The 12,376-nt window shown below is 39.1% G+C and overlaps 1 protein-coding gene across 1 annotated transcript in view; it reads left to right on the top strand.

Moving 5' to 3' along the window:
- The first annotated feature begins 8,608 nt into the window (after window positions 1-8,608).
- Window positions 8,609-12,376, top strand: part of npy2rl (neuropeptide Y receptor Y2, like) — an 82,470-nt gene continuing 78,702 nt past the window's right edge. Inside the window, exon 1 of the mRNA XM_041984556.1 lies at window positions 8,609-9,095. The gene's annotated coding sequence lies outside the window, so the exon portion shown is untranslated. The remainder of the gene's footprint in view (window positions 9,096-12,376) is intronic.

Raw genomic sequence — 12,376 nt, forward strand, 5'->3', positions numbered from 1 at the left:
TTGTTTATCCGAATTCCTGGAAAAAAAAGTGGCACTGTGACGGTGACGTTTGCCAGAGCTAGACCAGGTTTGAATCCAGGCCTGGGGCCCTTTGCTGCATGGCATTCTCCACTCTCTATGACCCCTTTCCTGTCTAGCTACTGTCAATTAAAGGCCACTAAAGTCAAAATAAATCTTTAAAAAGTCACATCAAATACAATCAGAGGTAAAAACAGCACCCTTTTTGTACTGTTTAGCAGATCTAACCAAACCTTTGGCTACCTGAAATAAGTTTGTTTGATTCTAAGACTATAATTTTAGAGATATGTTTTCATAATCTCATAATGTTATTGTGTAATGATATGAGATTGTGCTGCATCATCTTCTCGATTCAATCTCCCATCCCGAGCATTCATGGGGCAGTGGGGACAGTGGAGGACAGTGGAGAGGAAAAACCTGACTCAGGAAAAGTGGTCATCTGAACTGACTGGTTGTGAGTGCAGAGAACAGGACAGAAGCATCATTAAGCACCATGACTCTAAGCCCAGGATACCTGCTGAGACAAGGAAAGAAACACACATTAATGTAAACAATATCATCTATTTATATCATACTGTACTTACCATTTCATGTAAGTAATGACTAATATACAGCATTTATATATGTTTAAAACAGAATCCCAGACATTGTGTATGTGCACAGAGACGGCCAAGAAGAATATTAACGTAGAGGAAGTCTTTGGTTGGTATGGACATAATCTGTAACTGTGCCTATAAGTGTGTTCATGCATGTGCACCCTAATTAATTATACTCACCTCTGACAGAAAGCAGAGAAGCGAATGCACCTAATAGGCCTTTTAAGGAGGTCAGTTGACAAGCTCTTTAATAATCAATTATAGTGCAACCAATACAATAGCCTTCCTACACTGCCTATTTTAGTGCACTGCACACTGAAGGATGAGTCACACCCGTAGGTTTGGTACTCTAATCCAATAACTTTAGGGATTCTGGAAACCAAGTTCTACTTCAGATTGCTCACTATGTTTACACCATTCAATAAATCTGATATATTGAACTGTTTTAATCTTTATAAATTCTTTATAAATCATTTGCTGTTTTAAAAAGAGAAATTTCCAACAGGGTCAGAGTAGTAAATGGTCCCCAAAACAGTTTAAGTGTTCCTGTGTTTGAAGCTTCATTTAAAAACTACAATTCGAAACTATTTTTGAGAATTCCTGAGATGATTTTGTAAATTACATTTTAGATTAGCTTGGTGTTTAAAGATGTTTAATTTCACTGAGAATTCTCTGTCATTGGGTTTTTTAACAATAACAGAAACACAGTCAGAAATGTCATCCCTCAACAAACTCACAGGGTTCAAAAGTACAGCTTTTCTTAAATGTCTGATTTCTGTCTCTAAAGTCAGTCTGATGCATGCTGGGAAATTGTGTTGAAACCCTGAAAACTGCAATGTTCACATCACTGCCAAGAAAGAACACTTTGGACATCTCAGTAATGAATTACAGGCTCATCGCAAACCTCCCGTTTTAATTAAAATACTATGATTTAAAAATCTGTTTCTCAACGGTTCTACAAATTATTGGCATTTCACAACTGTTTTGATGTCTCTTAATCAGGATTTGGACCATGCCACAGCACTGAAACTGTCCTGCTCAAAGTCTTGAATGGCATCAATATAAACACAGGTAGGTGTTTGGTTTTGGTTTTCTTAGATTTCACTGCTACTTTTGACTCAGTTAGCCATAATTAGACTGACTGGAAAAATGGATAGGAATTTCCATCCCAGTTTTGAGTTGGTTTGAATGCAGATGACAACTATAAATCTACTCAAAGATGATGTGGAGTTTCCCAAAGTCAATTTTAAGCCCCCTTGTTTTTCAGCATCCATGTATGTTTCCATTAACTTGGATCACAGAAACAAACAAAATATCTTCTAAATATGCTGATAACACTCAGCTCTATATTAATGTCTCACCAGATGACTCTGCCCCTTTACAAATCTTAATAGTGTGCCTCAGTCAAATAAATGCCTGGATGTTTCAGATTTCTTAAATTACATAAACATAATTTAAATTCATTGTCTTCTTCTCAGCAGGGTCAGAGTAGTATCTATACACAGTCCCCCCCAAAAAGCATAAATATCTTTGATTTAAGTTTCCTAAAAACTATAAATATACTCAAACAAATATGACACATGAAGTTCCCCAGGGCTCCGTTTTGGGCCCCTCCTGTTTTTCAGCATGTATTTGCTTCCTCCTGCTGTGCATGCTGCCTAGGGGTCCATCTGGGATGAGTGTGTGTGTCCGTGTGTGTGCACTCTGGACACGAGTGAGAGCCGTTATGCTGTATTATTATGCTGATGACACTCAGCTCTTCATTACTGTATCATTAGGGGACTAGGATTAGGGAGAAAAGTCTGTTTTTTGGCTCTTTAATAAAATGTAAAAACAGTAAAATATAATAATATAATAACAAAATTCCTTTTTTATATTAACCATTTATTATTGTGTGATATGTCAAAATTACTGCTGTGCAAAAGGTATCCACCAGTGGAGAGAAGACAACAGGGTTTTGGGTCAAGTTTTTACCACAAAATGATTCAAAAGGTCTCAGAAACTGTATCTATCAAATATGATACCTTCAGCATTAAAGGGTTAAGTGCATGCCTCTGCCAAATAAATAACACAATATGGCAGATTTTTTTATATAAAACAAATACATTTGAAATTCTTTGGATTTAAAGATGAGCCTTCATGGTCAGAGTAGTAAACTTCCTGTCATATAATCCATAGCTGTAAAAAGTATAAATGTTGTTGTATTTGACTTAAGTTTACTAAAACTTACAATTTTGGACAATTTTATAAATGAAACGTTATACTACTTTGGTGTTTAAAGCTGTTTAACCACACCTGGGATACTCTGTCATGGGGTTTGCTGAGAATAAGAATAAAACAAAAAATCTCATCCTTCAACATACTCGCAGGACTCAAAAGCAGGACTTCCAATAGATAGATGGATGTTCTCAGATATGCTGGGTTTTTGAGTCCTTTACCAGAGGGTTGGTCTTGGATGCTCTGCTGACTCCATCTTGAAAACTGCTTCTTCAGACTGATTGTCACACCTGCTCTGACATGTGAACACCACACTTCACTTTGAATTAGCACTCCACCAACACAGAGTAACACTCACATACCAACCAAGCAACACACACATTCTCAAACGCATGTTTCTGCTTCAGCAAGCCAAACTCACACAGTCAAACGAGCAATGTCGTCATCACAACATCCTCCCAGCACAAGCTCGTGCCATGTGTGCACATGTACACACATGACAGGGCTGCAGATGTGCCAGACCTCCCAACAACGCTCACGCATGACTGGTCAATGTAAACCGTGACCGTCGGCGGCTGGTGGTCACCACATTCCTCAAATTTCTCAGCTCACGCGCTTATCAAGAGTCACTTTGATTTTCATCATCAGAACTACACACAGCAGTTTGTTCTTACTGTAATGGTCATGTAATCTTTATTTTCCTCTGTTAGAGTTAAATACATCCTTTAGATTTGTGGTTGTCTTATTGTTTTCCTATTTGCTTGGGGTGCATTCTGGTGTTGAGATAGCATTAAATCTATATTTTTCTTTTGTAAATCTCCTGTTTCTGAGTATTTGTTTGATTTATTTTGACATTGTGACCTTCTTCAGATTACCTGCCAAATTGTGTAAACTCAGTCCGACAGATTTGATGGTTTTAAGCAGACATACCTCATAGTTGTTAGAGCACTTGGGAGATTATACTGAGACACATGAGCAGTTCTGAAATGAAAGTTAATGCAGAAGACAGACATCACTGAGCTGTAGAGGAGACCAAACATTTGTTCAACTCTAGAGGTAATGATTGGGAAGGACAAGAAAAGCTGCAGGTGTAGTTTTAACTGTTTAATGACCTTTATAGGTAATGATGTAGGTTTATCATAAAAATGCTCATAAACACGATTATAAACCAACGGTTGCATTGGATATGAGCTGATGTTGCATATCACCCACTTTATTGGCTCCACCTGTTCAATTACTTCACGTAAATAAATGAGACCTTTTAAATAGCATGTTCCTGTCCCCACCAGAGGCAGCGCTGCATTACAAATTACTGAAGAAGAAAACAAGCCAAACAAACAAAACAAGGAAAGTATCTGTTGGTTTCTACGGGACAACTTCTGTTTCCACCAGATAAGAGCCAATAAGTTTGTATGTTTCGTCACAAGCTGTAGACCATGCTGTTTTTGGCTGACTTGAAACTAAAAGAGACCTACGACCACAGTTCACTTCTTTGATCCGCATCAGAGTTCATTAGCTTATTCACACCCAGGGTTCAATTCAGAAGGGCTGGTGTGACCACCACAGACTACATGAGTATTGTTGCTGACCACGTCCATCCCAGGCCTTTTTTCTAAGGTCACAGAGGCAGGTTATAAACAGGATAACAACCCCTATAAAAATAAGCTCCCTCTGCTTATGTAATAAAGGGTTTGACCTACAGTTTTACTCTATGCACTTTGTGTCCTGTAGACAGAAGCACAAACGTAAAATGAGCCCCTGCTGATCTTTAAAATCAGGTCAATTTCCTGAGCAGGTTTTCGGTGTAGATCTGTATGCTGTGGAGCAGACTTGTTAAACACGACTGACAGCTCGTTAGTTTAGTATTTGGTTGCCTGTCAGTTAAATGACTCCACGCTGTGATGTCTTCATTCACACTGCATGATGAGGAAAGATTACCTTCATGGATGAAGGTGCAGAAAAATTTACCTGCTTGAGCCAGAAAAAGGTTGATTTTTATATCCATTAGCTGTATTAATTTGGATATACTGTACTGTAATACAGCTGCTGTTGAGGTGAATAAATAAATAACGTCAGACATGAATTATAACACAGAGCCTCTTTTAGGTTATGTGCTATATTTATGTATGTGGTGAAAAGCATTTTTCATGAAGCAGACGCTGCCTTTCCCACTGTTGTCTGACTGGTTTCTAATAGAGAAACTGAACAGATTTAAAAGAAGTGTCTTTACTGTATCAGTCATAAGATCAATTTTACTTTCTAGCTGTAATGTTGAAGGATGGAAGCTGTCATGGCAAAGCTTCAGACCAGAACCAGGTCCTGGTTTCATTGCCAAACCACCAGAACATTCTCTACAGTGGAAATATGTTGTTTTTTATTTTTGCTCCTCTGTATTTCTCAGAATGTTTTAGTTTCTGGATGAAATAAAGATTATTAAAACAAAGATCTTTCCAAATATGACATTTTTGTTACACATCAAGCTGCTTGATAGAGCAATATTTATTATTTATAAGCTTCATAGTAATCATTAAGCCGGAGCCCTGGTTAGACAATCTAACCAGGGTTCTAAATGAATTAGTAGATTTTGAAAGCCATCAGATTTTCCAGTAGCCACATTTTTATTATACATGTTAAATGGAAATGCTGAACAACAAAGTTTCCTCAGTAACTTAACACCCAGCTACTAACCAGCCTAGCAGTTTACTCCATGTGCCAGATTTTACTTCTGCACGTCTCCCTTCATCCTCTTTCAGCTGTACTTTGTTCAGGCAGGAGCTCATCAACATCAGGTGCATTAAAGTCAGCACCCAGCCAAAGAGGTGTGATTAGCTTTATTCTTCATGGCAGGAGGTCGGGCTCTTTTCAGAGATTCAGCTCCGTCAGAAGAACCGTAACGTTCCTCTTCAAGCTTTCACAGCTTCTGTTTTAACCTGATTTAGCTTCAAAATGCTGCTTATGTGTTATTTTCTTTTTATTTGTTTTATGTTTAATTTTATGCATTTTTGTTGCAAAAAAATTAAATAAAAAAAATACTGTAGTTTACAGTTTACAATGGACTACTGACTTTTTTTGTTTTGTTTTGTTTTGTTTTTTGGTGGAAGCTTCAGGTAAACCAGACTGGCTTTTTGCCTCTTCTTGTGCTGTACTTTTACTTATGTACTTGATGTATTTTTATTTTGTGTAAATAAACAAACAAACAAACAAACAAAAAAAAACTATAGGTAGAGAAAATGTAAACCATCTTGGCAGCTTTTCAGTTAAACGTCTTTAATGTTTTTTGAGAACAAATCTTTATATTATAACACTTTAATTTAAATTTATGGATGTAAAGACCAAAGTTCTCTTAAGGAAAACATGTTTTTTACTACATTACCTTGGAATACTGTAAGTATTTGACCCAACAAAGAGCTGACCAGTTTCAGTGCAGCACTGACTGCAGGACTTTTGCAGAATTAGTCAGCGAGGCTCCCTATCGGCAGCTAATCCAGCATCCATCGTGCATCCTGACTGTACTTTAAGATCTGTCCAGCCAGTAAAAGGCCGTCTTGTGTCGTGTCTTCTCTCTTTCTTGTCCTCTCTTCCTCTGATCTTGTCTGGCATGTCTTTACTGAATTCGCCATGGTGCTCCTTTAGAGTCCAGACTGTTTTTAACTGCTTCCTAGAGCGCGACACTAAAACAAAACTTGGCTGCAGTGTCATATATACAGGTCATGAGGTGGAGGATCACTGTGTCCCAGTCCAGCTGCAACTAAAGACAAAATGTCTGCTGTACTTCAGACCACATCTCTCAGAAGCCCTCAGAACACTGGCAGATGTGGCTGTTTAAGCCACCTGATTGACTGAAAGGAAGCTGAAAGCCAGGATGGGGAGAACCGGAAGGGGCTGCTTGAAGCTGAGAAAACTACTGACTTGGATGGAGGTAGCAGTCTGTTATTTAAACCCAACAAGAGGGAAACTTTGATATAAGCAGCAGATATAACCCCCCCCCCCCCACCACCAACTCTCTCCTACCTCTCTGGATGTGGAAGGTGAAGTCTTTGTCCATGTCCCTACTGTCAAACATAATATGCATTAAGTAACTTCTTTCACTTTCTTGCTCCAACTGAACTTCATTTAACCAAATTTGTTTCTGCTTCAATGAAAAGAATGAATGAAAATGAAAGAATGAAATGAAAGAAAGTTGCATTTAAATCACCACGAGCTGGAGTCCACTAACATTTCTGCATACATTCATAAAACTTCTTTATTTATACAGCAGGGTCACGACTCCACTGAAACCTGACTGAAGTGGGTGTTTATTCATCTAAAAGAAAGTGTGATGGAGAGCTGAGGTGTTTTCACATCCACTGATGTGAAGTGAGATATAAATAATATATATTGTAGAAATGAGCTTTGCGACCTGTCCAGGGCATCCCCTCCAGTCCTGCACGACCCTTAATAAGATAAAGCAGGTATGGAAAATGAATGAAAGAATAAATTAATCTCCACCAGTCCTCATTCAAAGGCTAATAAAGCTGAGCAGGTCTTCTTATCATATTCTATTCTGGTATTCAGACATATGAAATGAAGAGTCCACAGTGACATCCGTTGAGTAAAGTAGTTATTACTTTAGTCACGACTGGCTCGCTGTCATTCTGTCGTCATTTATATCAGACTGATGCCACAAAGCTGAATTGTCCTCCTGGGATAAAGTTGTCTGAATCTGACTGATATGATCCTTTAACTAGAGGGTTTGTCCACCAGCCATGTAATCAGTATGTCACCATCTCTGAAGAAGCAACATAACCGTTGTAGCCTTTAATGAATAAAGTCTCAGATGCTTCCAATCGGGATCCCACGTGAACATTTCCAACTTATATATCATCTTTTTTCTTCTGCATTCCTCTAGCTTCTGTCCTCAGCGAGGAGGCCAGGGAGGAAATCTGATTGGACACCTCAAGTGACAGACAGGTGGAGGAGGACAGGAACATCTTTACAGACCCGCATGAATCACCAGTAACATGGCACCAGTTTCAAGTAAATTTTTAAAGTAGTTTCTAATTATTCATCATTTAAAAATGCTGACATGTGGCTGCATATTTATAGAAGAGATTCAAATACAATCGTTATGTAAGCCTATTAAACTCGTGTTAGCATGAAGCTACGTAGCAATGCTAATGTAGTTATATGCTAGCACTAGATGAGTTTTAAGATAATGGTGGGAAACCTGGTCATTTTTAGTTTTTAGTGAGTGTATTTACACATTAGATTTGAAAATAACTATAAAGACATTCTAAAGCCTGGTACACACATAATGATTTTTTTAATCTCAAGAGATTTTTTTATCTGGTCGTGAAGATAAAAAAAAAAAAAAAAAATCTGTTTTGAAGGTACTGTGTGTGGTGTGCTCTGAAAATTTAATCAGAGAACTACACATTTCCTTTATTACTCCCCCACCACCACCACCTCCACCACCTCCTATGTAAAAGTCTAGCTACACCACTGTTTCTTCATCTCTTTTAATCTGTTTCATCACTCCCTTATTTATTTATTTGTTTTATTCCTGCATCTCCAAATTTGTATACTGGCTTCAATTTAACACCATCTCCTCTTCATTTTCCTTCCTCACTCCACCTCCTCTCCCCCAACAAAGCGCCCCCTCCTCCTCTGATGCTCCACTCGGCTTTGACGCGCTGTGCGTAAAGGCTCTCACTCGTGTCCAGAGCGCACGCACGCAGACAGGCACGCTCATTCCGGACGGACCTACCGGCAGCAGGCAGCGCAGGAGGAGCGGAGATGGTTTAAACTCTGGACTTGAAGCTGTTCTGGCCGCGGAGGTCGGTGAGCGAGTCTTTCCAGCTCCGCTGCATGGATTTCAGCGCGAGCCTGAAGGATGGAGTAATTTTTCTTTTCTTTTTTTAAAGATAAAGAACAAAGAATCAGAGATGAGAACTCAAATTTTACTGCTTTGTTAAAAAAAAATGACATAGTTGCACAAGAAGCGCCGAGGAAGACTCGCGCGACGCGCGCGGATAGAGGATGTGGATTTAAACTCGCAGAAATCTCCACAAACGTATTTTTCCTTTCTTATTTATTTTCCATGTTTTTCTTTCTTTTGTCCTGCTTTTCTTAAAAAAAAAAAAAAAAAAGAAAAAAAGAAAAAAGTCATCATCAACGTCTTCATTATATTTGATGGCAGCGGAGAGTCGCGCGCCTGTCCCCGTGCTTTCAGTCCGGGCTGCAGGGAAACCTGGATCTGTGAGCGCTGCTGGGACCCGAGCGCAGGTCAGTGTGCCAGTCCCACACACACGCACACACACGCAGGCGCTTCATAATTCACGCACATGTTATATTACAGGCACGCGCTCATAAGTTGCGCTAAACATGCACAGAAACCCGTGCGAAATAAAGGATGCACGCGGAGACGGCTTGATAAGAAAGATGTGCATTATACACGCGCGTGCACATATGGAGAAAAACGCACTGAATACTGTCCAAAAATTATCTTCTCATTTTAATCTGATGAAATAAATTCAAAAAATTTTAAACGTATTTTAGAAAAGTTCTGTTTTAATTAGCTTTCAAAAGTTTTTTTTTTTTGTGGGGGGAGGTTTAAAATAATCAAACATTGGACTGAATTAAAGCCCCAGAAATACAGGAAGTGAAAAGAAACTGAACCAAATAAAGTCTGTTTAAATTTGTTAGCTTTATTTAAAGGCTGCTTTAAAGATATTATCCAATTCAATTAAGCCAAATAAAAAACCTTGGAGATAATAATCTGGATTGTGTTCTACAAGTTCAGTATATTTAGTTTTTTCTCTAAAAATAAAACTCATGTCTTAGTTTTAAAAATCTTTTATTCAAACTGAATAATTGTAAAGATCACTGAGAAAGATCTAAATACGGTGACTGGCTTCATGTATGATGGAGATCGTACTTTCACCCCTACGGCTGATGTGCTGCTAAATGAGAGAGAAACAACCGGCTGTGATTGCCAGAGACGTTTGCCGCCGCTCTTATCCACAGTATGATAAGAATAGGCTGCAGTTTAATTATTAAACTGGTGCTTCCAGTAGAAATCTCCTCTCCTGACTTCCCTCGCTGGGATTTGCTTGGTCACCCTCCATCACAGGAGATGAAGTGCAGATATAAAGCTTGGTCTCTGCGAATGAAGCTCTGGCCTCGGATTGGGCTTCTTATCTGATGACCATCACATCACCAGCTTAATGAGGTGCAGTATCTCCCCACCGAGCTGACAGCTGGTGACTCGCCTCTAACCGCGCACTCGGACCAAAGTTTAAGATATTCAGCTGGAAAATGGTGCCCCTTGATTCTGGAAAGTAAAGTTCCAGCTCAGAACATGATGGTTCAGCCTGTTTAGGTCACGCTTTCCAGTCTGTTACTGGTTGGGTTTGACTGGTGTGGATAATAAAGTGGTGGGGAGCAAAGCAAAGGAATGGGGAGTTCAGGCTGGCTTTAATCTGCCTGGAAGTGCAGGATTTTCCTGTTAATTCTCTATTTCCACTTCTTATTATCTGAATTATTATACAGAGAGGAGATACATTGATTATTTCTGTGGTATTGGGATAAGAAGTTTTTTCTAAAAGATCTGAAAAGGCAACAATGCTTTCCTCAGACTAAAATTTCTACACAAATTTTTGACTTATACTTTAGAGAAATATCTTTATTCCCAGCTGGATGGAGTTCCTCGGGGCAGGAAAAATTTGGCTCCACGGCTGCCACCAGCTCTCATTCTCGGCTTATTTCCCCAGAGACGCAGCAACTAACCAGGGCTCCGGAGATGAAGTCATTTATCAAATTTAAATCATTTGGCACACAGTTTTGAACCCATTTTTTTCCTTTCACTCATTTTAAAGATCTTATACATTTAACTAATACTTTAATTATTTATAGATTTGTTGCTGGGGAAGCAGGTTGTTAGTTACACTCCACTGATTTTTGGATAGGAAGTCAATCAAAGCTTTTCCACATGATCTTTTTGTTCATGGTGTACATTTTCTTGGGAAATCTTTAGTAAATCAAGACACTGTTGCAGCAGGATTCATCATGTTGATCAGCTGCAGCGCGCTGAAAGCTTCAGGTTTGTTTGCAGGCAGCAGAGCAGGCGAAGTCCAGCAAACATGACTTTACATCTCATGTTTAAACATGGATGTCTGACACTATGAAGCCTCAACGGCTAACACCACCGAGTGATGGATGGCTGTGAATGCAGTCGGTTTCATTAGCTTTTAGTCAAGTAGTTTTTGTGTTGAGGTGAAATTTATGATCTAGAAAATAATCTTGTAATTGGATTTTAAATGGAGTCGGTTTGATCACTTGGTTGTGCTGTTAGAGAGACGGCTTACTTTAAATGTGTTGTAGTTTAATTAATTTTTCCTCCAAAACTGTCTTCTTTTTTTTGGTGTGATAGATTCAACAAGGTATGGGAACATTCCTCAGAGATTTTGCTCCAAATTAACTGGATAGCTTCACACAGTTGCTGTAGATTTGAGACAGAGACCTTTATTTGTTAGCACATATCTCAAGGAAATGCACAGAAATGAGTCACCCATCACTGGCTATACTTATCAAGCAGAAGGGCTTTGATATGCTACTTTAGCATGCCAACAGTCACGTGACCACACTAGTTAAGGTCTTCTTACGTCATAAACATGTCAAGCTGCTTCATAGGCATGTGAAAATTCTGCTCTCGTCAGTGTCTTAAGGCTTTAAAAGGAGTTTCATTCTTTATACTAAAACTTTAACGCATCACTATCACAGCTGTACAGGACGCTTCTCTCCCATCTTTCCCCATTAAAAATACTGGTTTAGCTGGAAAAGCCTACAGATTAGTCCATCATCTCACAATCATCACAGTAACCTAACGGCCCCCTTTCCTCATTTCTATTAATGATAGTGCATGATTTTGTAACCTTTATTGAACAAAGATGAGACGTACAGCCGAGAGGCGTTGAAGCCCTGACAACCTTTTCCCTCAAATGCATCACACATGCACAGCCAGCAGATGGCAATCTCTGGCCTGCTCAAATGGTTTGAGGCAGCAAATCGATTTCATGGCAGACGTGTCAAAGTGATTCAGTGTTTCACAAAGCTTCGGTTTTACTATTCTTAGATTGTGGAGGCCATTGGAGTACAGTCAGCTAATTGTCACGTTCCAGAAAGCAGTTGTAGATGATTTGAGCTTTGTGACATGGTGTATTATGCTGGAAGTAGCCATTATAATTAAAATGTGTTATATTTATATAGCATACTTGTGTTACCACAGCTGGGGCAGACTGATGGAAACCTGGCAGCCAATCTACGCCTACGGCCTCTCCAACCGCCACCGAACATTCATTTACATTGATACACCAGCGATTAGAACAGGGTTGTCCAGCTCCAGTCCTTGAGGGCTGCAATCCTGCTGATTGTATTTGAACAGGTGGACCTCACGCAATGGGCAATGAGTGTGGGTTTCATTATAGTTTTTGAAAATATTTTCTTTTAAAAGATCTACTAAACTAACAAGCAGCTGAACAGGTGAAGCTGGGGAGTGTTTATAGTAA

The sequence above is a fragment of the Melanotaenia boesemani genome, chromosome 5 (assembly GCF_017639745.1).
Source record: "Melanotaenia boesemani isolate fMelBoe1 chromosome 5, fMelBoe1.pri, whole genome shotgun sequence".
NCBI classification, from domain to species: domain Eukaryota; kingdom Metazoa; phylum Chordata; class Actinopteri; order Atheriniformes; family Melanotaeniidae; genus Melanotaenia; species Melanotaenia boesemani.